Source organism: Bombina bombina, chromosome 11 (genome assembly GCF_027579735.1).
Source record: "Bombina bombina isolate aBomBom1 chromosome 11, aBomBom1.pri, whole genome shotgun sequence".
NCBI classification, from domain to species: Eukaryota; Metazoa; Chordata; class Amphibia; order Anura; family Bombinatoridae; genus Bombina; species Bombina bombina.
The window spans coordinates 134939174-134964006 of NC_069509.1; the positions used below are offsets into that span (position 1 = coordinate 134939174).

Consider the following 24833-nt stretch of genomic DNA (forward strand, 5'->3'; position numbering starts at 1 on the left):
TATATATATATATATATATATATATATACACACACAACTGAATTAAAAATGGATTTAGCAACAAAATGATGTGCTGCCTCCATAAAAGAAAAAATGCCAGCGAGAGAGAGATAAAGCCAGAACTGTAAAACAATGAAGAGTGAAGGAAGAAGAATAGAGGGAGCCACAGGAGTAGTGAGAAGCACCTGCAGCCACAGCACACAGGCAGAGGTGGGCGGGACTCGGCATCCTGCACCTGTCTGTAGCTACAAGCTCTGTGAGCCGGAGATTTAGTGCACCTGAAGCCCTATAGCTGTTACTGGGTACCCAGCTGGCACTGACATACTCACACTGAGCCCCTAACAAACAGTAAGTACTGACCCCACAACTCTCTCCTCTTGTTAGGGAGTGGGGATTTTACACTAACCTGTGTGTGCTGTAATGTTTATATTGATCTGGGCTCTACTCTGTGTCATCTGAATGTGTGATCTGTGTGTGACATATTTGTATAATTTGTGTCTGATGACTTTTCTGTGTATCACAACATATGCTTCTATGTTCTCTGCATGTATGATGTATTCTACATGTATGTTCCCTTGATATATTTATGGATTTGTTCTGTTCCTATGATCTGTGCATTTTTATCTTTCAGCTTATATTACCCTATTTGTGTAATTGTTCTCTTGATCTCCATATATTTGTATAATTGTTCCTATGATGTTAGTATAAATGTCTCTGCTTGTCTTCTGATCCCAGTAACTATATATAGGCAATTAGTCTCTATGATCTCTGTATATATGTTGTTTATATGCTCTCAGTAATTTTTTGATTATGTTATAATCTAGTAACCCTCTATATGTTTTGTGTGATATTGTGCCCTCTTACTAACACTATATATATATATATATATATATATATATATATATATATATATATATATATATATTTAGTCTGTGTCTATGTCTATGTTATTGAAAGGCTTGTATGTGACAAACCCCCTTTAATTTGCTGTGTGCTGAATTATAACAAATAATGTGTACATGACGTCTTTGGGTTATATGCAACATACATTCCCTGTATTTTTATGTGTTTACCAAAGTATAAATCTATATGTTATCTGAGATGTGTGTGATATATTCCTTGTAGGATATGTGTAATGTAATATTTTTCCTATGATATGTGTGTAGCCATAGCATGTCATACATATTTTTTGTACTATATATGTGTTATAAGTATCTCATGTGTGTGGTTTCTGCTCCCCCCCCCCTTTTTTTTTTTTTGACCCTAAGTGCTTTGATCTGTAGACCATATATTATTTTCATCTGCCAAAGACTGGCACTCTTTACTTAAATTTAGCTGTGTCTTCAGGTCAGTGTATTCAAACAATGCAACTACTGCCATAGAATTACATTGTAAAGGAAAATCCTTTTTCTTTATATATGTGTATGTATATATATATATATCTATATGTCTTATTTTATTTATAAATATATATGTTGTGTGTGTATATGTATGTATATATATATATATATATATATATATATATGTGTGTGTGTGTCTTATTTTATTTATAAATATATATGTTGTATGTGTGTGTGTATATATATATATATATATATATATATATATATATGTCTTATTTTATTTATAAATATATATGTTGTGTGTGTGTATATATATATATATATATATATATATATATATATATATATATTTATATATGTCTTATTTTATTTATAAATATATATGTTGTGTATGTATGTATGTATGTGTGTGTATATATATATATATATATATATATATATATATATATATATAATCTCTATCCCTAATTAATTTTGTTTACTATTGACAGAAGCATTCAAATATTTCTCTAATACTGTGACAAAACTTTTTATTTATGGTAAAGTATGTAAGAGTGAATACCTAACTTTTTCTTCCAACTAAGAACTTTCTTTTTTTTCCATGGCTGGTAAGTGAGACAAATCCAAACCTCCTCCCTTCTAAAGAATTATATAATTACATTATTACTTATGTTACATAGGTTGGGACTAATTACATTTGCTATGACATTGCATTTAATATATAAAATGATATTATTGAAGTTGTCAAACTAGATTTTCCACATAAATTATGATAATATGTTCTTTATTACTGAGAACTTTAAAAAACCTGTGTTGCATAATTGACTTTTTATGAGATCCTTCTTTAAGTTGTTCTTATACTGAATAAACTTACTTTTTCTTGTTACACTTGTGAACCTTGAGTCTAGCCACCAATACAATTATGTGACTTGCACTTAAAGGGATATGAAACCCCAAACAATTAATTATTTTGTGATTCAGACAGACCATAACACATTTTTAAAAAGTTTCCAATTTTCTTCTATCATCAAATTTGCTTTGTTACAATAATATTCTGTGTTGAGGAGATACCTAGGTAGGAATCTGGATCACTATATGACAGGAAATAGCGCTGTCATCTAGGGCTCTTGCAAATGGATAACAGTCTTCCAAAACTGCTGCCATATAGAGCTCCAAAACTGGTCCGGTTTCTAAGCATAGGTCCTTGCTTTTCAACAAAAGATATGAAGAAGAATGATAATACATGTTAATTAGAAATGTTGCATTTCATGTCCCTTTAAATTGCAGTTTGAAACATATTTTCTGCTACTTTCAATTTAAACAGCTTCCATTAAACCTTTTCATTACAAAAAAAAATTATATTATTTTTAACAACTTTCCAATTTAATTCCATTGTCAAATTTGCTTCATTCTCTTGGTATCTTTTGCTGAAGGAGCTTAAAATTGCACTACTGGGAGCTAGCTGAACAAATTGGGTGACCAATAGCAAGGGGAATATATGTGCAGTCGCCAATCGGTAGCCAGCTACCAGTAGTGCACTGCTGCTCCTGAGTCTATGAAGGTATGCTTTTAAACAAAGGATACCAAGAGAATGAAGCATATTAAATAATAGAAATACATTTTGAAACTTGTTTAACATTGCACTTTCTGTCTGAATCGTGAACGTTTAATTTTGACTTTCATTTAAGTTGTAAAATATCTCTAAATATATGGTTGTTCAACTCCATCTAGAGATACTGATCTCCCTCATTCTCGAGTATGGTGACATGCTGACCTTGCAACATTCTTTACTGTGATTACTTAGTTTAGACCACTGGTTTTCAAACCTGTCCCCAGATCTCCGTAACAGGCCAGGTTTTCAGGATTACCTTGGATGAGAGCAGGCAAAATAACCCTGTTTACTAATCAGCTGATTATTTCACCTGTGCTCCAGTTCAGATATCCTCAAAATGTGGCCTGTTAGGGAGATCTGAGGACAGGTTTGAAAACCAGTGGTGTAGAGAATTAGATCAGTTACATCTGTCACTAATTGGGCAGAGAGACTGAGACCAAGGAACTTAGATTCTGTCAAGCTTTTCAAGGGGTGTATCACCAAACTGCTCTTGAATGTCAAAACCTTGTAAACTGTGCAAGCAAAATATCAGTGATAAAGTTGTTGTTTTTTGTATACAGATTTTTTGCATTACAATGCTATAGATGTATAATTAGGGTGACCATATTTCCGCTTTAAAAAGGGACACATATGACAAATACATATGTCAGGGTTCTTATACAAAACATTTCTTTAAACAGCCCTGGCATACATATTTTTCATGTGTGTCCCCTTTTAAAGCAGCAATTTGGTCACCCTATGTATAATAAAAAAGTGACTTTGTTGTCCCTTTTTAAGCACCATTTGAATAGGTATTTTATGTAGTGTATTTTTTAGTTACTTTTCTAGTGCTACATGAGTATACTGTTTGGGAATTACACAAGTGCATTCATTTTGGGAAAGATGTAAAAAAAACTTGAAAATTGTCTTTAAAGGGATACTAAACCCAAATCTTTTCTTTAATGATTCAAATAGAGCATGCGATTTTAAGCAACTTTTTACATTTAGCCACCAATAAGAAAGCGTAACCCAGGTTCTGAACCAAAAATGGTCCAGCTCCTAAGCTTTTTATTCCTGCTTTTTAAATAAAGATAGCAAGAGAACAAATTGATAATAGGAGTAAATGATAAAGTTGCTTAAAATTGCATGCTCTATCTGAATCATTTAAAGAAAAAATCTGGGTTTAGTATCCCTTTTAACAAAAAGACTGAACAAATAAATGCAAGAAAAATGTACCTGATTCATTTGTATGGTTAAAAATGTTGCTCTATTAAGGCAGATAGGCATTAAAACTTTTTATTGTCAGCTGGTTGATGCCGTTGCCAGCCAGTAGGTATGTAAGCTTAACTTCTGTACTTGGCCTGTCCTAAACTCATCAAAAATAAATAAATATTAACGTGCTGCTGCTGGCTTGTATTATCTACAGCTTTAACTTTATTTAAGTTTAAACTTTAAAGGGACATTAAAAACTTAATATATTTCATGTACCTCTCTCTAATTATGGGTGCCACCATTTTGGAACCGAGTTTTCAATGCAGCTAACTAAAGGAGTGTTGCTGCACATGAGCAAACACATCAGCAATAGAATGCAGTGAAAGTTAGATTTTAGTACTATGCTTATAAAACCTTATTTAGGTCTAGATTACAAGTGGAGCGCTAATTTATCGTGCGCTCATAAACAGGCAAATTCGCCCGTTTACGGGAGTGTGATAAATAACCAGCCATTAGAAGTGGCTGGTTCTTGCTACTGTGAGCTTGCAGTAGCAATTAGCGCTCTGAAAATTAATCAGAACGGAAAAGTGCCTTTACATTGCGGTCTACGGGAAACTGTGTGTTCCCTGTAAGTAAGTAAATAAATAAATAATAAAAATATATATGTATATATATATATATTTGTAAATATTTTATTATATCTTTTCATGTGAAAACACTGAAGAAATGACACTTTGCTACAATGTAAAGTGAGTCTACAGCCTGTATAACAGTGAAAATGTGCTGCCCCCTCAAAATAACTCAACTCAATTAGCCATTTTCCCTTGTTAGTGTTACAAGTTCTCAGGTGTGAATGGGGAGCAGGTGTGTTAAGTTTGGTGTTATTGCTCTCTCATACTGGTCACTGGAAGTTCAACATGGCACCTCATGGCAAAGAACTCTCTCTGAGGATCTGAAAAAAAGAATTGTTGCTCTACATAAAGATGGCCTAGGCTATAAGAAGATTGCCAAGACCCTGAAACTAAGCAGCAGCACGGTGGGCAAAACCATACAACTTTTCACAGGACAGGTTCCACTCAGAACAGGCCCCGCCATGGTCGACCAAAGAAGTTGAGTGCTCAGCGTCATATCCAGAGGTTGTCTTTGGAAAATAGATGTATGAGTGCTGCCAGGGGTGGGGGGTCAGCCTGTCAGTGCACAGACCAATGACCATACACTGCATCGAATTGATCTGCATGGCTGTCATCCCAGAAGGAGGTCTCTTCTAAAGATGATGCACAAGAAAGCCGCAAACAGTTTGCTGAAGACAAGCAAGATTACTGTAATCATGTCCTGTGGTTCGATGAGACCAAAACAAACTTATTTGGTTCATATATTGTCAAACGTGTGTAGCGGCAACCAGGTGAGGAGTACAAAGACAAGTGTGTCTTGCCTACAGTCAAGCATGGTGGTGGGAGTGTCATGGTCTGGGCCTGCATGAGTGCTGCCGGCACTGGGGAGCTACAGTTCATTGAAATAACAATGAATGCTAACATGTACTGTGACATACTGAAGCAAAGCATGATCCCCCTCCCTTCGGAGACTGGGCCGCAGGGCAGTATTCCAACATAACTACCCCAAACACACCTTCAAGACGACCACTGCCTTGCTAAAGAACCTGAGGGTAAAGGTGATGGACTGGCCAAGCATGTCTCCAGGCCTAAACCCTATTGAGCATCTGTGGGGCATCCTCAAACAGAAGGTGGGGAAGCGCAAGGTCTCTAACATCCACCAGCTCTGTGATGTCGTCATGGAGGAGTGGAAGAGGACTCCACTGGCAATCTGTGAAGCTCTGGTGAAATCTGTGCCCAAGGAGGGTTAAGGCAGTTCTGGAAAATAATGGTGGCCACACAAAATATTGACACTTTGGGCCCAATTTGGACATTTCTACTTAGGGGTGTACTCACTTTTGTTGCCAACGGTTTAGACATGAATGGCTGTGTGTTGAGTTATTTTGAGGGGACAGCAAATGTACACTGTTATACAGGCTGTACACTCACTACTTTACATTGTGGCAAAGTGTGATTTCTTCAGTGTTGTCACATGAAAAGATATAATAAAATGTTCACAAAAATATGAGGGGTGTACTCACTTTTTTGGGATACTGTGTATATTTGTGTGTGTGTGTGTGTGTGTGTGTGTGTGCATGTATAGCAAACAATTGCAAATACAACACAGGTTTATCCAACAAAAAAAATAAAAAAATTCTAAATACGTCTCACACAATTATTGGCACCCCTATGAGTTCATATGACAAAAATATATTTGAAGTATATTCCCATATTTTAAATTTTTAGTACACTTGTTGACTAGGAACAGGAAATTGTTCAACCATGACTTCCTGTTTCACAGCGGTATAAATATGAGGTAACACATAGGCCAAATTCCCTTAGTCATTCATAATGGGTAAGACAAAGGAATATAGCTGTGATGTACGGAAAAAGGTTGTTGAGCTTTACAAAATTGAAAGTGGCTATAAGAAAATAGAAAAAGCCTTGAAAATGCCCATTTCCACCATCAGGGCAATAATTAAGAAGTTCCTGTCAACTGGAAATGTTAAGAATCAACCTGGAAGAGGACGTGTGTCTATATTGTCAAAACGCACTGTGAAGAGGATGGTTCGAGTGGCCAAAATATCTCCAAGGATTACAGCTGGAGTTTTGCAAAAGTTAGTTGTGTCTTGGGGCCAGAAAGTCGCCAAAACTACAATCCGACATCGCCTACATCACTACAAGTTGTTTAGAAGGGTTTCAAGAAAAAAGCCTCTACTTTCATCCAAAACTCAAGAATCTTCAGTTTGGCAGACACTACTGGAACTTCAAATGGGATCAGGTTCTGTGATCAGATGAAACCAAAATAGAGCTTTTTAGCAATAAGCACCAGAGGTGGGTTTGACGCACACATAGAGGTAGCCATATGGAAAAGTACCTCATGCCCACGGTTAAATATGGTGGTGGCTCTTTAATGTTTTGCGGCTGTTTTTCTGACAGAGGACCTGGACATTTTGTGAGGATACATGGCATCATGGACTTTATCAAATATCAACAGATATTAAATGAACACTTGACTGCCTCTTCCAGAAAGCTTAAAATGGGTCAAGGTTGGATCTTCCAGCAGGACAATGATCCAAATATACATCAAAATCAACAGAAAAATGGTTAACTGACAACAAAATCGAGGTTCTGCCATGGCCATTCCAGTCCCCTGGCATGAACACTATAGGAAACATGTGAATGAACTGAAGAGGAGAGTCCACCAGCATTGACCTCAAAATTTGAAGGATCTGGAAAGATTCTGTATGGAAGAATAGTCTCAGATCCCTTTTCATGTATTCTCCAATCTCATCAGGCATTATAGGAGAAGACTCAGAGCTGTTATCTTGGCAAAGGGAAGTAGCACAAATTATTGACTAAAAGGGTGCCAATAATTGTGCCACACATACATTTAACAAACATATATATATATATATATATATATATATATATATATATATATATATATATATTATAAACCTGTGTTGTTTTTGCAATTGTTTGATATCCATGAGAACAGAGCATCTTTGAACAAAAGATTGAAAGGGTAAACAATAAAGAATTTTTCACAGCCTTCTTTACTCATATTTACCAAGGGTGCCAATATTAGTGGAGGGCACCATACATACATACATGTCTAAATATGTATATGTATGTGTGTGTGTGTGTGTATATGTGTGTGTGTGTATATATATATATATATATATATATGTACAAATGTATTGATATTTGTATATCCAGGTGAATTCCGAAAATGGCAGGGTGGTGAAAGAATCCTATTGGCTGCCAACATTCCATCAGCTAATAGGAATTCAAGGGACGCCATCTTTAATTGCGTACCTTGAATTCGCTATTCAGTGTACGGCGGAGATCGTACAAAGAGGATCCTCCATGGCTCCCCGGTCGCCGGTCTGCAGTTCCAGGGTCGCCGGTCTTCAGCTCCGCGGTCTTCAGTCTTCAGCACCGCTCCGCGCAGGATGTTCCTGGAAGAAGAAGAGGTTGCGCTTGGAAGAAGACTTCACTGCCTGGAACAGGACCTTCTCTGCCGGACTTCAGGAACCGTGAGTACCAACCAGGGGGTTAGCTTTAGTATTTTTTAAGTTTTTTTTTGGGGAGGGTTTGTTTTATTTAGATTAGGGATGGGCAGTAAAAGAGCTAAATGCCCTTTTGAGGGCAATGTTCAAACAAATTGCCTTTTCAGGCCAATGGGTAGTTTAGGTTTTTTAGTGTTAGGTTCTTTTATTTTGGGGGGTGGGGGGGTTTAATGTTAGGTGGGACTTTGTTTTTTTTTTGTTTTGTTTTTTAAAAGAGCTGATTATCTTGGGGCAATGCCCTGCAAAAAGCCCTTTTAAGGGCTACTAGTAGTTTATTCTTAGAGTAGGGGTGTTTTTATTTTGGGGGGTCTTTTTTTTTATTTTCATAGGGATTAGGTTTAATTTTGTTAAATTTGGTCATTTTGATTTTTTTTTTGTAACTTTAGAATGTATTAGTTTAGGTAATTTGGGTTTATTTAATGGGGTATTAGGTTAGTGTACTTAGTTACTTAAATAGTTATTTGCGTTGTGGGTTTTGGCGGTTTAAAGGGTTAATAAGTTATATAGGTTTATTGCGATGTAGGGATTTTGCGGTTAAGGGGTTAATAGGGTAATTAGGTGTATTGCAATGTGCGGGTTTTGCGGTTTAGGGGTTAATAATATATTTAAGATAGTAGTCCATTATAATTATAGTATTGCTACACTTGTAGCTTAAATATTTATATAAAAGAAGTGTTACAAAATAGGTTGTTTCTACATCTGTAGTTTAAAAAATAATTAGACTGCCCTCTGGGCAGGCATATTGACTAGTAGAATAATAAAACATAATAGAAGTAAACTGGGAAGTTGTTCTATCTGAATCACAAAAGTTTAATTTTGGTTTTACTGCCCCTTTTCGTTAAGTGTGTACTTACTGTGTATAGGTACAGAATCTGTCTCTATTTAGGGTCTTTACAATATATAGTGTCAGCTTATACTCCCTTTGCAATAATAAGTAGAACGCTAATTTTGATGTGTTCTCTACTTTATTCTTCAAATTTATCACCTACAGCTCCCTGGTTATTTTGGCATTTAAAGGGGTTTGAAATCATTATTTTTCTTGCATGATTCAGAGAGAGCGTGCAATTTTATACTACTAAACTTCTCTTCGTTCCTTTGGTATCTTTTGTTGAAAAGCAGGGACCTATGCTTAGGAACACTATATGGCAGCAGTTTTGCCAGAATGATATCCATTTGCAAGAGCACTAGATGGCAGCACTAATTCCTGCCATGTAGTGATCCAGGTGCCTACCTAGGTATCTCTTCAACACTGAATATCATGGGAACGATGCAAATTTGATAACAGAAGTAAGTCGGGGGGGGGGATGTAAATGGTGTGCTCTGTCTGAATCACAAAATAAATTTTTGGAGGGTTTCATATCCCTTTAAGCTCTGTTTCTTTTAATAGACAGATTTGTGGATTAGTTGTTTTTTCCTGTAGTGAACAGTAAAGATTTTTAGCACAGAGGTAGTTTGGAGGTCACTGGTAACCAGCAGATCACACAAAATTGTAGGTTTGTTTTTACTCTTATATCTCTATCTCCTCTCTCTCCTCTTTCTCCTCTCTCTCCTCTTTCTCCTCTCTCTCCTCTCTCTCCTCTCTCTCCTCTCTCCTCTCTCTCCTCTCTCTCCTCTCTCTCCTCTCTCCTCTCTCCTCTCTCTCCTCTCTCTCTCCTCTCTCTTCTCTCTCCTCTCTCTTCTCTCTTCTCTCTCCTCTCTCTTCTCTCTTCTCTCTTCTCTCTCTTCTCTCTTCTCTCTTCTCTCTCCTCTCTCTTCTCTCTCTTCTCTCTCCTCTCTCTTCTCTCTCTTCTCTCTCTTCTCTCTCTTCTCTCTCTTCTCTCTCTTCTCTCTCCTCTCTCTCCTCTCTCTCCTCTCTCTCTTCTCTCTCTTCTCTCTCCTCTCTCTCCTCTCTCTCCTCTCTCTCCTCTCTCTCCTCTCTCTCCTCTCTCTCCCCTCTCTCTCCTCTCTCTCCTCTCTCTCTCTTCTCTCTCTCTCCTCTCTCTTCTCTCTTCTCACTCTTCTCTCTTCTCACTCTTCTCTCTTCTCTCTCTTCTCTCTCTTCTCTCTTCTCTCTCTCTCCTCTCTCTTCTCTCTTCTCTCTCTCTCTCCTCTCTCTTCTCTCTTCTCTCTCCTCTCTCTTCTCTCTTCTCTCTCCTCTCTCTTCTCTCTTCTCTCTCTTCTCTCTTCTCTCTTCTCTCTCCTCTCTCTTCTCTCTCTTCTCTCTCCTCTCTCTCTTCTCTCTCTTCTCTCTCCTCTCTCTCCCCTCTCTCTCCTCTCTCTCCTCTCTCTCTCTCCTCTCTCTCTCTTCTCTCTTCTCTCTCCTCTCTCTTCTCTCTCCTCTCTCTTCTCTCTCCTCTCTCTTCTCTCTTCTCTCTCTTCTCTCTTCTCTCTTCTCTCTCTTCTCTCTTCTCTCTTCTCTCTTCTCTCTCCTCTCTCCTCTCTCCTCTCTCTTCTCTCTCTTCTCTCTTCTCTCTCCTCTCTCCTCTCTCTTCTCTCTCTTCTCTCTCTTCTCTCTCTCTCCTCTCTCTTCTCTCTTCTCACTCTTCTCTCTTCTCTCTCTTCTCTCTCTTCTCTCTCCTCTCTCTTCTCTCTTCTCTCTCTTCTCTCTTCTCTCTCCTCTCTCCTCTCTCTTCTCTCTCTCCTCTCTCTTCTCTCTCTTCTCTCTCTTCTCTCTCCTCTCTCTCCTCTCTCTTCTCTTTCTCCTCTCTTTCTCCTCTCTTTCTCCTCTCTTTCTCCTCTCTTTCTCCTCTCTTTCTCCTCTCTTTCTCCTCTCTTTCTCCTCTTTCTCCTCTCTTTCTCCTCTCTCTCTCCTCTCTCTTCTCTCTCCTCTCTCTTCTCTCTTCTCACTCTTCTCTCTTCTCTCTCTTCTCTCTCTTCTCTCTTCTCTCTCTCTCTCCTCTCTCTTCTCTCTCCTCTCTCTTCTCTCTCCTCTCTCTTCTCTCTTCTCTCTCTTCTCTCTTCTCTCTTCTCTCTCCTCTCTCTTCTCTCTCTCCTCTCTCTTCTCTCTCTTCTCTTTCTCCTCTCTCTTCTCTTTCTCCTCTCTTTCTCCTCTCTTTCTCCTCTCTTTCTCCTCTCTTTCTCCTCTCTTTCTCCTCTCTTTCTCCTCTCTTTCTCCTCTCTTTCTCTCCTCTTTCCTCTCTTTCTCCTCTCTTTCTCCTCTCTTTCTCCTCTCTTTCTCCTCTCTTTCTCCTCTCTTTCTCCTCTCTTTCTCCTCTCTTTCTCCTCTCTTTCTCCTCTCTTTCTCCTCTCTTTCTCCTCTCTTCTATCTCTCCTCTCACTTTTTCTCTTACTCTGGGACCGATGACCATTCTATTGCAATGTATCTGCCTCTCCTTCACACCCAGAACCTGCATAGCCAGATAGATGTATCTTAAAGGGACATGAAACCCACATTTTTTATTTCATGATTTAGAAAGAGAATGCAATTTTAAACATCTTTCTAATTTACTTCTATTATCTAATTTGTTTTATTCTCTCGATATTCTTTGCTGAATAGCATATCTAGATATGCTCAGTAGCTGCTGATTGGTTGCTGCACATAGAAGCCTGGTGTGATTGGCTTACCATGTGCATTGCTTTTTCTTCAACTAAGGATATCTAAAAAATGAAGCAAAATAAATAATAGAAGTAAATTGTAATGTTGTTTAAATTTCTATTCTCTATCTGAATCATGAAATAAATGTTTTTGGGTTTAGTGACCCTTTAAGCTAAAATGTGTCTTTCTAAAATTCTTTGAGGGACCTTGGTGAACTTAGAAGAATTCAGAGATATACATAGTAACTTCTTTATAGAAAATAAGTACAATTCAGTGCTACGTAATTTTCATTAAACCCAATTTTTTTTTCTTTCATGATTCAGATAGAGCATACATATTTAAAGGGACATGAAACCCAAAAAATTTATTTCATGATTCAGATAGAGCATACAATTTTAAACAACTTTCCAATTTACATCTATTAGTTAATTTGCTTCCTTCTTTTGTTATCCTTTTGCTGAAAGGTTTATCTAGGCAAGCTCAGAAGCAGCAGAGAACCTAGGTTGTGGCTGCATATATATACCGATTGTGATTGGATCACCCATGTGTTCATTTAGAAGCCATTAGTGCATTGCTGCTCCTTCAACAAATGATACCAAGAGAATGAAACAAATTAGATAATAGAAGTAAATTAGAAAGTTGATTAAAATTGTATCCTCTATCTGAATCATGAATGAAAAAATGTGGGTTTCATGTCCCTTTAAGCAATTTTCAAAAGCACTTCTAATATCAAAGCTGTTTCATTCTTTTGGTATAATTTGTTGGAGCAGCAGTGCAGTACTGGGAGTTAGCTGAACACATTGGGTGAACCAATGACAAAAGGCATATATGTGCAGCCACCAATGAGCAGCTAGCCCACAGTAGTGCCTTTCAGCTCCTGAGCCTATCTAGGTATGCTTTTCAACAAAGGGTACCAAAAGAACAAATCAAATTAGTTAATGGAAGCAAATTGGAAAATTGTTTAAAATTGCAGGCTCTAACTGAATCCTGCAAGTTTAATTTTGAATTTACTGCCCCTTTCATTTATTTAAAGGGACACTGAACCCAAATTTTTTCTTTCCGGATTCAGATAGAGCATGAAATTTTAAGCATCTTTCTAATTTACTCCTATTATCAAATTTTCTTCATTCTCTTGGTATCTTTATTTGAAATGCAAGAATGTAAGTTTAGATGCCGGCCCATTTTTGGTGAAGAACCTAGGTTGTCCTTGCTGATTGGTGGATAAATTAATCCACCAATAAAAATAGTGCTGTCCAGAATTCTGAACCAAATAAAAAGCTTAGATGCCTTCTTTTTCAAATAAAGATAACAAGAGAATGAATAAAATTTTGATAATAGGAGTAAATTAGAAAGTTGCTTAAAATTGCATGCTCTATCTGAATCGCGAAAGAAAAAAATTGGGTTCAGTGTCCCTTTAAATGAAAAATTCTTGCCATCTTGCTTCTGGTGCTATTTACCTGATTTTTTTTTTTTTTTTTTTTTTTAAAGTGAAGCTCACAGGTTCCAGAACAAATTGAACCAAACTGAGACGAAATACTGATTCAAGATTATTTTTGCAAAAATTAAGAAAAAAGTATATATTCAAAGATATATTAAAAAATATACCAATATGTTAAAAATAATAAATATGCTATTTGAAATTGGCCTGTATTGACTTAAAGGGACAGTAAAGTCAAAATTAAATTTTAATGATTTAGAAAGAACAAGTAATTTTAAACAATTTTCCAGTTTAGTTCTATTATCTAACTTTCTTTGTTCTCCTGATATCCTTTATTGAAATGCATATCTAGGTAGGCGCAGGAGCGGCAATGCACTAATGGGCGCTAACTGGTGATAGATGGCTGCACATCTAAGCGTCTTGTCATTGGGTCACCCAAAGTGATCAGCTAACTCAAAAGTTGTGCATTGCTGCAACTTCAACAAAGGATACCAAGAGAATGAAGCAAATTTTGATAATAGAAGTAAATTCGAAAGTTGTCTAAAATGATATTCTCTATCTGATACATGAAAGAAAAAAATTAGTTTCATGTCCCTTTTACTTTCACTTGACATAGACATGTTTATATGTAAATTAAAGCCAAGCCTTCCTGTAAAATCATTCATTTGCACATAAATCCTATTTCTGCTAACTACTATAAACATCTGTACATTAAACTGTTCCCTTTTTTTAAAACCTTTACTCTAAATAGATGTCTGATTGAATATAAAGAACAATGAATCCTGAAGATTTCGTATTGTCAGCTGGTATTTCCGCTAAATTCCTTTTATGTAAACTTCCTAACTGTGCCCCTTAAAGGGATAGTAAAGTCTAAAATTAACTTTCATGATTCAGGTAGGGCGTCTCATTTTTTATATTTATTTTTATTATTATTTATTTTTAATCCAACAGTGTAAACACATTAAACAACTTACATTGTCAATGCACCTCGCAGTGTGTCTTAAATAAATCAAGACCGGTAAATAAAGACACAACCGTAGCAATGTATGAAAACAATATAGATCAATTTGGTCCTTCTTGGACTCTAATACAAAATACAATGTAAGTCAAACAGATCCTTATTTGACTATCCTACAAATAAAGAAGATAAAAGCCCTGTAAGTCATGTACATATATAAATAAAGCATTTTACTCATTTAACCAAAATACACTTTTGGGGTATTTAAAAAAAAAAAAAAAAACATCAACACAACACACAAAATAAAGGGCATGTAATTTTAAAGGAACAGTAGATTTGCATAATCAACAAATGCATGAGAACAAGACAATGCAATAGCACTTAGTCTGTACTTCAAATTAGTAGTAGATTTTTTTTTTCTTCAGACAAATTTCAGTTATGTCCATTTCCACTCCCCCCCGTATCATGTGACAGCCATGAGCCAATCACAAATGCATATACGTATATTCTGTGAGTTCTTGCACATGCTCAGTAGGAGCGGGTAACACAAAAAGTATAAATATTATGTGCACATTTTGTTAATTGAATTACATTGGAAAGTTATTTAAAATTGCCTGCTTTATCTGAATCATGAAAGTTTTTAATTTTGACTTGTGTCCCTTCAAACAACTCTCTAAGTTACTTTTATCGTCAAATTTGCTTTGTTCTCTTGGTATTCTTAGTTCAAAGCTAAACCTAGGTAGGTTCATATGCTAATTTCTAAGCCCTTGAAGGCTGCCTCTTATCTGAATGCATTTGACAGTTTTTCACAGCTAGAGGGCGTGCGTTCATGTGTTTCATATAAATAACATTTTGCTCACGCACCTGGAGTTATTTAACCCCTTAATGACCACAGCACTTTTCCATTTTCTGTCCGTTTGGGACCAAGGCTATTTTTACATTTTTGCTGTGTTTGTGTTTAGCTGTAATTTTCCTCTTACTCATTTACTGTACCCACACATATTATATACCGTTTTTCTCGCCATTAAATGGACTTTCTAAAGATACCATTGTTTTCATCATATCTTATAATTTACTATAAAAAAATTATAAAATATGTGGAAAAAATGGAAAAAAACACACTTTTTCCCCCAAAATCTGTTACACATCTACAACCACCAAAAAACACCCATTCTAAATAGATTCTAAATTGTGTCCTGAGTTTAGAAATACCCAATGTTTACATGTTCTTTGCTTTTTTTGCAAGTTATAGGGCAATAAATACAAGTAGCACTTTGTTATTTCCAAACCAATTTTTTTCAAAATTTAGGTTTCTCACTGAAATTATTTACAAACAACTTGTGCAATTATGGCATAAATGGTTGTAAATGCTTCTCTGGGATCCCCTTTGTTCATAAATAGCAGACATACTGTATATGGCTTTGGCTTTGCTTTTTGGTAATTAGAAGGCTGCTAAATGCCACTGTGCACCACACGTGTATTATGCCCAGCAGTGAAGGGGTTAATTAGAGAGCATGTAGGGAGCTTCTAGGGTTAATTTTAGCTTTGCTGTAGTGTAGTAGACATTCAACCCCAAGTATTGATCTAGGCCCATTTTGGTATATTTCATGCCACCATTTCACCGCCAAATGCAATCAAATGTAAAAAAAATTTAGGTTTCTCACTGAAATTATTTACAAACAGCCTGTGCAATTATGGCACAAATGGTTGTAAATGCTTCTCTGGGATCCCCTTTGATCAGAAATAGCAGACATATATGACTTTGGCGTTGCTTTTTGGTAATTAGAAGGCCGCTAAATGCTGCTGCGCATCACACGTCTATTATGGCTAGCAGTGAAGGGGTTAATTAGGTAGTTTGTAGAGAGCTTGCAGGGTTAATTTTAGCTTTAGTTTAGAGATCAGCCTCCCACCTGACACATCACACCCCCTGATCCCTCCCAAACAGCTCCCTTCCCTTCCCTCCCCCACCCACAATTGTCCCCGCCATCTTAAGTACTGGCAGAAAGTCTGCCAGTACTAAAATAAAAGGTATCTTTGATTTTTTTTTTTTTAAACATATTTACATATGCTGCTGTGCAGGATCACCCCTTAGCCCCTAACCTCCATGATCCCCCCCCCCCATAACAGCTCTCTAACCCTCCCCCTCTGCCTTATTGGGGGCCATCTTGGGTACTGGCAGCTGTCTGTCTGTTTTTTGTTGTTTTTTGTTTTTTTTCTGTGGTGTAGCTTCCCCCCCCCCCACACAGACCAACCCCCACCCCCTGACTGATCTTTTTTTTAACATATATCCCCCGATTTTCCCCCCTTTTAATATTCATTTTTCTGTAGTGTAGCGGTTCCCACCCGTTCCCTCCCCGTGCATGCGCCCGCCCCCACCTCCCCGTGCGCACCCCCGGCCATCCCCGTCCACGATCCCTCCCTCCACATCACAAGGCCATCGATGGCCGCCACCCACTTCCCACACCGGCTCCCACCCACCAACGAACATAGCCATCGATGTCCGGTGCAGAGAGGGCCACAGAGTGGCTCTCTCTGCATCGGATGGCTAAAAAGTGTTATTGCAGGATGCCTCGATATTGAGGCATCACTGCAATAACCGGAAAGCAGCTGGAAGCGAGCAGGATCGCTTCCAGCTGCTTTCCAGACCGAGGACATGCAGGGTACGTCCTTGGTCGTTAACTGACTTTTTTTTAGAGGACGTATCCTGCACGTGCTCGGTCGTTATGTGGTTAAGAGTCAGCACTAATTGCCTGAAATGCAAGTCTGTCAAAAGATCTGAGATAAGGGGGCAGTCAGCAGAAGCTTAGATACAAGGTGTAATTACAGAGGTAAAAAAAATATTTCTATAACGGTGTTGGTTATGGAAAACCGGGGGGGAATGGTGAATAAAGGGATTATCTATCTTTTTAAACAATAACATTTTTGGTGTTTACTAGTTCTTTAAAAATAATTTTATAATATGTTTATACATCTGTAAAAATATATACAACATGAGACCTTGACTGATTTCACAAAGTCACCTTTTAGTTATAAAAACAAAAACTGTGTAAAACATTATAGATTAACATGCTTGCATAATACTTTTCTAAGTTTTCTTAAAATGGGGTGGTTTTTCAGTTGTTAAGCCAATAAAACTGGTTTGTTTACCGGAGTTTATAAGTGGTATAAAGGTTATGCGGCTGTTACTTGTGTTTTAAGTCCCTCATTATTATTATTTTTTTGCTTTTCATCTAAATGTTTTCACAACACAACAGACTTTTGAGTTTGTGGGAAAGGTTCAGTAAATTGTCACATTTGCTTATCTATGTTTTGTCAACAGTGAATAATATTCGTTTCTTTTACTTTTTATTCTTTAACAACAAAAAAGCTGTAAACGTTTCTTTAAGTAAATAAAAAGCTGCCTTTTACAAGAAGATATTTTCAAATGTTTAGAAAGATGTTACAGATAGCATTCAGAGGATTGGTTGTCATAAAGAGCCCTAGGACACCGATTTCCTGTAAACTGTTTGGTTAAGAATGTCACACAAAATTATGTTTGTCAGTGAACTGATCCAAAATGGATCATAATATCTTCAATATAGTGTATAAATTGAATTAAGACCATAATATTTAATTTTGTTAGAGTATGTAATTTTAAGACTACTGTGTATTTTACCCACGCAAAGTACTCCTCAGGCTCCACAGAGCACTGTTGGTCCCAAACGAAAGCCGCCGCTGATCCAATCACATGACTCAACCGTGTAGTGCTGCTGATTGGATCAGCTGTGGTTTCTGCTCAGGACTAGCTGTGCTTTGCTGGAACCAGAGCTGTACTTCTACTGTGTATTTAACCCCTTTCCTGGGGTTAACCACACAGTAGTGCAGGGTTGATAGTGTCGTAATTATATGCTCTAATGAATTAGGGAATCTGTGCTATAAAATTTGTTTCAAAATACCTTGTTACAGCTACTGCAGGGTATTAAATGTATAGGAAATGTATTCTTTCATGTTTGTTTTATATTTGAAATAAATGGTTTTGTTAATTAAAACAATCACCTGTTCTCATATACATAAATAAAAATAAAGGTAAATATGCTGTTTGCAAGCAATTGAATACACACCAGCAGGTAAAATGGACCTTTGGAAACACATTAAGGATTCGATTTATCATTGCTATTCGCCTATATTTGCCCATAAAAATGCCCAAGATTCTCTTTGTGCTTGATAAATCTAGCCCTAAAGGAGATAAAAGGAAGAATATAATGTTGTGCCTGCAGACCACGCACATACCCCTTCAAAATGAATGCTTGTGAATATTGTTTTCTTTCCTAAGACATGGAGAGTCCATGACATAGTTCCAATTACTAGTGGGATATTCACTCCTGGCCAGCAGGAGGCGGCAAAGAGCACCACAGCAAAGCTGTTAAGTGTCACTTCCCTTACCCATAACCCCCAGTCATTCTCTTTGCCTCTGTCAATGGAGGAGGTGAAGTTTGGTGTCTGAAGATATTGATTCCTTTGGGTACTTTTCCCTGCAAGCAAGGATCTGGGTTTAGCTGTATCCATGTCAATCTCTTGAGTAAGAGTAGTGGTGGCTTTTAAGCAGTTAGAAAGTAGTGAGGTGGTCCTTGCTCAGATTTCTAACATATTTGCTGCCTTTGGTATAGAATGCCAGAGTTACTCTGTTCTTTCTTTTTTCTACAGGTCTCTGTAAGGAGTATGTGTCCTTTCACACCTTGTGAGCTGTCTTCCTGCCGGACAGCTGGATTTGCAGGTAAGTGCTTTTGTCTTCTAGGTCTTGGAGACTTGCACTTAGGAGGATTTCTCTGCATTATTTATTTGGGACGTGCTAAATCCTTAGTAGAGGATTTTAAACTTTGGGGTTAATCTTCCTTTATGGGTATGAAGGAGTTAACCTAAAATCTGTGGCTCATTTTATTTATTAAGACTCTGTGTGGGTCTTATTGGGACTTGTGTCAGATTTTGTTGTTGTTTTTTTTTTTTCACTTTGTCACCACAAGGTTCTAGAGTAAGAACGTTGGACTCAGTTTACTGTTCGGTCTTAAACGACTTCTGAAACGCACGCTTTTACTTTGATGCACAGTTTTATTTTCAGCGGGTTACATGACTCCCTCTCTTCCGCGCTCAGATCTGATCAGAGCGGCGTCGGCTGTGTTAGTCGATAGTCTTCCCTGTGAGACTGGCAGGTTTATTCTGGCAAGATTTTTTGTACTCCGGAGGGGCAGGTAGGGCACCTCAGTCTTCTGAGGTGTAGAGTTCCTTAATTAGGGGTATGTTTAAATGTATTTTTACTTGTCATTCCTGTATCTGGGAATCTTTTAAGCTATGGACATGGAGCAGGAGTCTGTTCTTATGGACAAATGTTTGTGTCTTGAGACCCAAATTGTGTTACCCATGCAATTTTGTTCCTTATGTCTAGATAAAACATTGAAATGTAAAGATACATTTCTTGTTTCTGAGCCTAATGTCTCTCAGGATGATGCTGTTCAGACAATGCCACAGCTTTCTCCTCAAACGTCCCAAGCCTCAATGGCATCACATACAGTGCCCTGCAGTTCCCCTCAGCCTCCTGGAGGAGTTTAGTAGTCGCATTTTGCCGCACAGATATCCACTGCGGTATCTGCAGCATTATCTGCTTTTCCTATAATGGAAATCTAAACAATTGTCAGATGGTAAGGTGTCTGTCCCATCTGCTGCCGTGAAAGTGGGCCTTCTTCATAAGTCTGATGAGGAGGATACTTCGGTAGCCTCTGAGGGTGAAATCTCAGATTTTGACAGTATAATTCCTTTGTCTGATGATGAAGAAGTAAACTTTATATTTAAGATTGAACACCTTTGTTTATTGTTAAAGGAGGTACTGGCTACTTTGGACGACTCCGACTCTCTTGTCGCTGTCAACCCTAAGAAATCTAATAAGCTTAATAAATACTATGATGTTCCTTCCTCTATGGAAGTGTTTCCTGTTCCAGACCGTGTGACGAAGATTATTACTCAGGAATGGGAAAAGCCAGGGATACATTTCTCCCCATCTCAAATCTTTAAAAATATGTTTCCTGTTGCTGACTCCATAAGAGATTCATGGTGCCTAAGGTGGAAGGAGCTATTTCTACTCTGGCTAAGAGAACTACGATCCCTATTGAGGATAACTGTTCCCTTAAGAATCCCATGAACAAAAAGCTGAAGGCTTATCTAAAGAAATTGTATGTTCATCAGGGGCTTCAATGGCAACCTGCAATTTGTATTGCCACAGTAGCAAGTGCAGCATCTTATTGGTGTGATGCCTTGTCAGAACTGATTTTAGAGCACACTCTGTTGAAGGAGATCCAGGATAGGATTAAGGTTCTCAAACTAGCCAATTCCTTTATCTCTGATGCTGACATACAAGTCATTAGACTGGGAGCCAAGATGTCGGGCTTCACTGTCCTAGCCCACAGGGCTCTGTGGCTAATATTATGGTCAGCTGATGTTACCTCTAAGTCCAAGCTTCTGTTGCTACCTTACAAGGGTAAGACCCTATTTGGTCCTGGTCTGGCGGAGATAATTTCTGAAAATACGGGTGGAAAGGGGTCCTTTCTACCACAAGACAAGAAGAATAGACCTAAAGGACGTCAAAGTAATTTTCGTTCCTTTCATAACTTCAAAGGTCAAATGTCTTTCTCTCCTTCCTTCAAGCAGGAGCAGTCCAAGTCTTCTTAGAAACCCAATCAGTCTTGGAATAAGGGAAAACAATCAAAGAAGCCCTCTGCTGACACTAAGTCAGCATGAAGGGTCTGCCCCCGGTCCGGGATCAGATCAGGTGGGGGGCAGACTCTTATTTTTTTTCGTTAAGCGTGGATACGAGATGTCCAAGATCCTTGGGCTGTGGACATGGTTTCTCAGGGGTACAAAATAGATTTCAAATCTCATCCTCCCAAGGGCAGATTTCTCTTCTCAAGGTTATCTGTGGATCAGGTAAAAAGAGAGGCTTTCTTAAAGTGCATTCAGGACCTTTCCTCCCAGGAGTGATTGTTCCAGTTCCAGTAAGAGAACAGGGTATAGGATTTTATTCAAATCTGTTTGGGGTTCCCAAAAACGAGGGAGCTTTTCGACCCATTTTAGACCTAAAGTGTCTCACATTTGTCAAGGTACCATCCTTCAAAATGGAAACCATTCGTTCCATTCTTCCTTTGGTCCAAGAGGGTCAGTTCATGACAACCATAGACCTGAAGGACGCATAACTTTATGTTCCCATCCACAGGGATCATCACCAATTCCTGAGATTCACTTTTCTAGACAAGCACTTTCAGTTTGTGGCTCTGCCACAGCTCCCAGAATCTTCTCAAAGGTTCTGGGGGCTTTCTTGGCAGTTGTCAGGTCTCAGGGAATTGCGGTGGCACCTTACCTGGATGACATATTGGTTCAGGTGCCATCTTTTCAACAAGCAAACTCTCATACAGAGATCTTGTTATCTTTTCTATGTTCCCATGGCTGGAAAGTAAATTTGGAGAAGAGTTTCCTTGTTCCAGCTACAAGGGTGGTTTTCTTAGTGACCATCATTGATTCCCTATCTATGAAAATTTTTCTAACAAAGGCCAGAAGATCCAAGCTTCTCACTACTTGCCTCTCTCTACAGTCTACGGTTCGGCCATCAGTGGCTTAACGTATGGAGGTAATTGATCTGATGGTCGCTTCCATGGACTTCATTCCCTTTGCTCGATTCCATTTGAGAGCTCTGCAATTATGCATGCTCAGACAATGGAATGGAGACCATTCTCAGAGGATAGATCTAGACCAGTTGACAAGAGACTCTCTCTCGTGGTGGATTTTTCAGGATTATCTGTCTCAGGGCACATGCTTCCGGAGACCCTCCTGGGTGATTGTGACCATGGATGCCAGTCTGCTAGGCTGGGGAGCAGTCTGGGACTCATTAAAGATTCGGGGCCTATGGACTCGGGAGGAGTCTTCTCTTCCAATAAACATCTTGGAGTTGAGAACAATCTTCAATACTCTGATGACCTGGCCTCAATTGTCCTTAGCCCGGTCTATCAGGTTCCAGTCGGACAACATCACCTAAGTGGCTTACATCAACCACCAGGGAGGAACTCGGAGTTCCTTGGTCATGAAGGAGGTGATTTGCATTCTGCAGTGGGCGGAAGCTCAGAATTGTCTTCTATCTGCCATTCATATTCCAGGAGTCGACAACTGGGAGGCGGATTTCCTGAGCAGCCAGACCTTTCATCCCGGGGAGTGGGCTCTCCACCCAGAGGTGTTCTCAAGGTTAACTCTCAAGTGGGGGGTGCCGGAGTTGGATCTGTTGGCATCTCATCAGAACCCCAAGGTTCCAAGGTACGGTTCAAGGTCAAGAGATTTTCAGGCCGCCCTGATAGATGCTCTGGAGGTTCCTTGGGACTTCGGTCTAGCATACCTGTTTCCTCCGTTTGCTCTCCTTCCACGAGTCATTGCTCGTATCAAACAGGAGATAGCGTCTGTAATTCTAATAGCTCCTGCATGGCCTTGCAGGATCTGGTTTGCGGACCTAGTGAAGATGTCATCTCTTCCAACTTGGAGGTTACCTCTGAGGAAGAACCTTCTAACTTAGGGTCCTTTCCTCCATCCAAATCTCAATTCTTTGAAGCTGACTGCTTGGAGATTGAACGCTTAGTTCTGGCTAGGCATGGGTTTTCTGAGTCTGTCATTGATACTATGATTCAGGCTTGCAAGCCTGTTACTCGTAAGATTTACCATAAGGTATGGCGTAAATACCTTTTTATTGGTGTAAATCAAAATGCTACTCTTGGAGTAGGGTCCGGATTCCTAGAATTTTGTCATCCTGGAGAAAGGGTTCTCAGTCAGTTCTCTGAAAGGTCAGATTTCTGCATTATCTATTCTTTTACATAAGCGTCTGGTGGATGTGCCAGATGTTCAATCTTTTTTTCAGGCTCTGGTTAGAATCAGAAAACAAGGCGCCACTCCTCTAAGCATAGTTATTCAAATCACACAGGTTATTTATTACAAATCGCGATTAAACACTCACAGATTACAACCTCAAACATATATGAGGTATGATTTAGGCACTTGGAAACCGTATAGGTTTCTCAACGAAATCCCCCAAAGGACAGCAGTGACAAAGTTCCAAGAGTGATTCCTTGACTCACAGCCGTACACACATTGTTTGAAATGTACTTCCTGTGCTCACTGGAGGCGTCGAGTCCTAAAGTACGTCCACGATTGCCAAATAAGCCCAAATGCAAATAAAACATTGAAGATTAAAAATGATAAAAGACCGCCACACACAAAAAGGCCGGCTCAGTGTGACAGCTGATTGCGGTAGCGTAAAGATGGTGTAAGTGGTCTAACGCATTTCGTAGGTGATCTCCCTACTTAGTCAGAGGGCTGTCTCCTCTTCTTGGTCTTTCAAAAATGATGCTTCTGTGGAACAAATTTGCCAGGCTTCAATTTGGTCCTCTCTGCATACTTTTTCCAAATTCTACAAATTTGATACTTTTCCCTTGGTGGGGGCTTCTTTTGGGAGAAAGGTTCTTCAAGCAGTGGTGCCTTCTGTTTAGGTCCGCCTGTCTTATTCTCCCTCCCTGTCATTCTGTATCCTCTAGCTTGGGTATTGGTTCCTACTAGTAATGATGCTGTGGACTCTCCATGTCTTAGGAAAGAAAACAAAATGTATGCTTACCTGATAAATTCCTTTCTTTCTGGACATGGAGAGTCCACGACCCCACCCTTTTAGTTTAGACAGTAATTTTTTGCTAAACCCCAGGCACCTCTACACCATTGTGTTATCTTTTTCCATTTCCCTTCAGCTGAATGACTGGGGGTTATGGGTAAAGGAAGTGACACTTAACAGCTTTGCGGTGGTGCTCTTTGCCTCCTCCTGCTGGCCAGGAGTGAATATCCCACTAGTAATTGGAATGACGTTGTGGACTCCATGTCCGGAAAGAAAGAAATTTATTAGGTTAGCATAATTTTTTTTTATTTTTTTTTTATCTCCTTTGCTTAGTTTGTGCCATAGGTAATGCATAAATTACAAAAGTGCACAATGAAAATGTTTTCATATTGTTATACAATAATTGACCCACTAACAAAAATACACAGGAATAATTATATTAAGGTGCATCAAAAATCGTATTTTATCAAAAATGTAAAATTTGTATGTAAATTGCACAGGAATAAATCGTATTAAATATGTACAGCATAAATCGTAATTTAAGTACACTGAATGTGCAAAAAACATAGAAATTCGTACTTTTAAGTACAAAATACAAAGCGTAACTGTTTTTTGGTAAAATGGGCTGGACATGTGCGTAATTCTCTAAACATTTCCACCCGATAGATCTCACTGTTTTTTCTCGCAAATTAAAAGGTGACGAAGTTTTGTAAAAACACGAATTACTCCGAAACGAAAAAATATGCAAATGAAAATAACAGCAAATTTATGGTACAGTGCACTGAAAACAGCCTATTTTGATTTGTATAAACATGCGCCGGGTTCTCAATGTGTACTTTGTCCTCCATTGCAAACTTTTACATTGGTAGACAATCGCCTGCTAGCTCCCAGTGGCGCATTGCGGCTCTTCAGCCATGCTGGGTGTACTTTTCAACCAAGAGAACAAAAAACACA

At 38.4% G+C, this 24833-nt stretch overlaps 1 protein-coding gene across 1 annotated transcript in view; it reads left to right on the plus strand.

Moving 5' to 3' along the window:
* Window positions 1-201: 201 nt before the first annotated feature.
* Window positions 202-24833, plus strand: part of SCNN1B (sodium channel epithelial 1 subunit beta) — a 157084-nt gene continuing 132452 nt past the window's right edge. The window contains exon 1 of the mRNA XM_053695230.1: window positions 202-348. The gene's annotated coding sequence lies outside the window, so the exon portion shown is untranslated. The remainder of the gene's footprint in view (window positions 349-24833) is intronic.